Here is a 5,234-nt window from a genome sequence, read left to right on the forward strand (position 1 = left end):
AATCATGTGATATTATATTAGTAAAATGTGTTATAGATTTATTGTAATTAAAAAAATACTTTTAAATATACTCTTAAAAAATTTTTTTAATAAAAATAATTGCACTACTATATATTAATTCATATATACATTTTAAGAAAATGTAGTAGGTACATATATTTTATTTAATATTATTATTTTACAAATAAATAAGTTGGTATTTTTTAATACTTGGTATTAAATCATTTGTCTTTGCTAGAAATATAACATTATTCCTTCTCCTTACTTAACCTATGAGTAATTATAAGCTTGAATTAAATTGTTATTTTATTATATATAAAAGATTATTCCAGTATTCCTACTAGCAACGAATTAATTACCTAGCTTATACAATTTCCTTTATTTATTTAGCTTTTGGCGTAGTGAAGCTTAATATCAGCATTCATATGTAAACAGATGATCATATTCCCTCAAATTTAAGTTATCGTTAGCGTGGTTTAATCTTTTATATACAAAAAAGCAGATCGTTTACCAGTCACAAAAAATGATAAGCATATTGACTTAATTAGTTAAGAGATGCATGACACTTTGCGCGGTTGACTATTAGGAAGTACATAAAATTGTCATAGTGTCCCAACTAATTGTCATGTATTTTCTCAATATTAAATATTTTTTTAATATTATTAGTAGTAGTTAATTAGTCTTGGCCTACCATAATTGACTTAATAACTTCTTTTTACTAGTGGGTTCAGAATTCAATTAAGTTGGGAGTGATTTTGGTTTGTGAATAACTAATAACAAGCATGATGATATCATCGTCCATATTACAAATTCAATAAACAATTTTCATTTGGAGATCGTAAGCCACACGACAACCAGCGACTTATATATATTAGGTTAAACTAACATGTATGACCGTCAAAATGAATATCTAATTTTTTTTGTTTAAACTGAATTTCTAACCTTAAAGCTGGTAGAAAATTTTTAATTGTTTAAAATATTAATAAATTTTTTATTCGGCAAAGTGATAAAAATTAAATGTTCTTTAAAACATTAACATTTGGCATATATAAAAAACAGATTTATTACACATCCAAGTAATATTACTATCTAAGTCATCCAATCAAGTAGATTTAACACCAACAAAAACTATTCTCATTAAAAAGAGCGTGATTACACGCACACACTAACTAAGTCATTTACGTTCACGCGCTATGTTATCGTCATCATTGTCGTCTTTTTCTTCTTCGCGTTCCTCCTACTGCTCCTCTTTTTTTTTTCTCTTTCTCTCTCTTTCTCCTTCTCTTTCTCCTTCATAATGATTGAGACATATAAACTCAGTTCGAAAATAAGCACACAAACAAAATTAAATTGTGAATAGAAACACATTCAAAATCAATTTTAGATCATACAACATCATCAACATGGCAAAAATTCAATAATAACAATAACAATAATGACGATAACGATAACGACGATATGTATAAGAAGAAGACGACAATAACGATAATGATGATGATCATGATGATGATGGAGGAGAAGGATGAAAAGGAAGGAAGAGAAAAAATTCCAATAAAAAAAGAAGAAAGAGGAGGAGAAGGTGGTGTTGGTGACGATAATAATGAAAAAAAAGGTGACGTAGCATCAAAGGTAATGAAGAAAAAAAGAAGAAAAACGTCCGTGATGTAAATTACTTGAATAAATTTAAATATTAAAATTGTTTGAATGTGAAGAACAATTCTATAAAAAATTACTTGTTGATTGATTCATAAAAAATTTCTAAATTTGTCTTCATATATCATTAGTGTATCAATAGATATGATATCTATTTTTTTAATGTGTATGTAAACAATAAATTTAGAATTAATTAACTTCATAAGATTATACAAATTCCGACACTTTTTAACTGCAGTTTTTACCAACTACTTCTAATTGACAGTCTAGAAGTGGTTAGCACAACGGACATGACATGTTACAAAATCCATTTCTTTTTACAGTAGTAGAATAATCAAATCTATAATAAATCATTAATCAAAATTATTTACAATAATAAAATAAAAAATTACAAGATACTAAATTCGAATGTATACAATGATTAATTGGTGATAGATTTTTTGTGGACAGGAATAATATAGTAGAAAAGAGAGAGAAAACCTTAATAAGAAAAAAAACATTGTTATTAGTTTATTACTTTACCTACTAAAATTAATTTATAGTTGTAACATTTTTTTCCATAATTACATGTAATTGATATAACTTTACTATTTGTTTATATTTTGGCCTAAAAAATATAGTCAGATCCAAAATGAATAAAAACCCACTTAATAAAGATGGCCTCATCTATTCCTATCCGATTTTATAGAAATCGAGCGCAATGACAACCAATCCAACTCTACTTATCTAAATAAGATGAATCTCAACTAACTCCTACTTATGTAGAAAGGATATTTTAACAACTTTCCTAACAAAAAGAAATGGTTATCCACCATAAAAAATGGAATTACTTTAAAAGGTGGTTATTAACTCTACTATAAATACACTAACGTTTTTGGATATACTGAAAACCCAATCTATTAAAAATTTTTGTTAACTTAAGTATCGGAGTCTTTTGCAAGTACTACCTCCCACTTTCTTACGAGAATTTCAGACGGTGGCACTTCGACACCAGTACAAATCGAACATTGCCTCAAGTCTGGATTTCACGTTCAAGCCAAAATTACCGTTTCAAGTAACATTCCAAACTATTTTTTTTGGGTAATGAATTATATGGATAGCATGATGCATTTAAATTTCGAATATCTATTTTGCCCAAAAAGAATAACACTAAAAAAATATTAATAACCATTTCAGTTTTACAAATATTAATGATAACATTTCTATAAAAAAAGAAAATCATTTTGATTTCTCATATTTGTTTTGACTAGTAAGTAATAAAAGATCAGAGAACATGAATTTCTTATACGCATTATAAATATATTTTGGTTCATGAGAGTATTTAATTTTTTTTCCTTACTAGATAGGATTTAATTATTCTTTTCTTAATAGAAAATGAAAAAAAGGAAAAATATTAATTCCCCAATTAAAAGTAGCCTGATCATTAACGATTGGAGAATAATTATCCAAATTATTGTATGTTTTAGGTTTTGTTTAGTGTTCACAAGTGGTTACCTGAGCAAAAGGTTGAGTGAAAGGGATGGTAAAGCTTTTTGAATCCATGAGTAGAAATATTTACAAAAAATTTTAATGCTCAAGTCAGTCGAGTCGGCGAAGTAAATGTTTTTAGGATTAGATTGCACACTTTGAGCGTGTATTGAGCGTTATTTATAATATTTGGTGAAAATTGGGAAGAAATTTTGCGGAATTCGTGCCAGATCTTCCAAGGATTGGCATGCCCTAGGCACGACATTCTTAAGTTGATTTCAACTTGTAAGCTCTTGTCTAATTTATTAAAAAAATAAAAATTAATATTTAAATTAAAAATTATAAAAGTAAATAATTTTTTAATATTTAAAACTTACCATAAAAAATAAGTTCGGTAATTTCAACACCAATATTATAAGCACCAAAGAATTTGTCTTTCAAAAAGTAGAGGGTAACAGTTAGTATATGGTAACCAAGAATAATTTTGATAAATCATTTTCAGTTGTTAGTTGTTAAGCCACTATCAGTTGTTGAAATAACATTTTTAAAAAAGAGCAACGAATTTTTTTTCTTTAATTATTTGCAATTGCTTCTTATAATGTAATTTTTTCATATTCATTAGTTTCAAAAAGTTTCCTTTTTACCTTGGTTTATTTCTCCTACATTTATGTACTATGGGAATCAATCAATAGAAATGGCTATACGATCATAAGATGATTAATGGCCTTAGTGCACAGCACACCATGTTTGAAATTGTCTTCTATAATTCTATTTTAATGACCCAAAAAGCGTTTCCCTTTTTCTTTTTAATTTTTTTAAAATTCTCCCCATTCCCTTAGTCTAAAGTCTATCGTCTTTATATATGTCACAGATTTTAGCTTTTACCGTTTCTATGCCCCCCCACAAAACACACAACTTTTTCATGAAGGAAAGTGCTTCATCAAGAGGCAGCTTTTGCCCATGAATTGAAAGCCAATCAATTTGAAAGTACACAAAACAATCAAAAGGGGAAAAAATAATTAATAGTGGGTTCATCTTTTTATGGTTGCACATCTCAAACTTCTCATGGGGTGCTTGCCCCTTCTATTTGACATATCATTACTCTTCCCTTTTTGCAAAAATTTTCCTCTTCGAGTTAAAAACAATTATGATGAGTGGCTATTGGTTTTTTCTTTTATGTCAAACGATTCAATTTCGTTGACAGATATAAACAAATATAATTCAAAAAATATTACATGAATACTCAAATTAGCTATCTGTATAAAAATAAAAAATATCATAGTTATATTTATGATTAAAATTAACAGAAAATATAATCAACCTATAGTTTCATTTATAATAAAACTTCATAAAAAAATAATAAAACTTGATTCACATTAATAATCTAATTAGATTCAAATTTATAATCAAAATACAAATAAAAGTATAAAAACACCTACGGCGGCAAGTCGGCAACTTATGTTTTCATTATTCAAAAGTTTAATTATTCTAAAAAAAATTGATTATTCTAATAGGAACTTACTCTATTGAAAAAACTTGTGAAACATGCATAAATATACATAAATGCATATACATGATGCCTAAATTAGAAGCCATGCTTTGTTAATTAATAATGTACTTTATGAATCTTAATTTGGCCGATGATAATCTTTCGGTTCCTATCAACATTAGGCAGCAGCAATAGTAATTTAATTTTCCAGCATTATCAATAATGGACAGCATCTGGTCGGTTGCTTTGTGTATTAGGGTTCTTTAAGGAGTGATTGATCATTCATGCATGCATGTTGGCCCATACCATGCACCTTTCTTCTTTCCTTCTATATGCATATTTTAAAGCTTGATGGTTGTTCCCACACATATTGTAAGCGTGCAAAGATATAGAGAGAGAAAGAGAGAAATTAACCCTTTTTTGTTCAACGAGTGCCCACTGTATTCTGTGTACTATATATTTGAATCGATGAACACTCATATGCAACGTCTTTATGTAAAGTTGATAATTGAAAATTGTTAAATGATAATTTAGTGAAATTTATCAAATTATTTAGCAATTTTTAAATATCAAATTCATATTAAGACAATTGCACGTGAATTTTTACCCTTTTAATTTGTACTAA

The 5,234-nt window shown here is 27.4% G+C and overlaps 1 protein-coding gene across 1 annotated transcript in view; it reads left to right on the forward strand.

Moving 5' to 3' along the window:
• LOC107617395 (protein SHORT-ROOT-like) overlaps window positions 1–5,018 on the forward strand; it is a 10,079-nt gene extending 5,061 nt beyond the window's left edge. The window contains exon 3 of the mRNA XM_016319156.2: window positions 5,000–5,018. The gene's annotated coding sequence lies outside the window, so the exon portion shown is untranslated. The remainder of the gene's footprint in view (window positions 1–4,999) is intronic.

This window comes from Arachis ipaensis, chromosome B01, assembly GCF_000816755.2.
Source record: "Arachis ipaensis cultivar K30076 chromosome B01, Araip1.1, whole genome shotgun sequence".
NCBI classification, from domain to species: domain Eukaryota; kingdom Viridiplantae; phylum Streptophyta; class Magnoliopsida; order Fabales; family Fabaceae; genus Arachis; species Arachis ipaensis.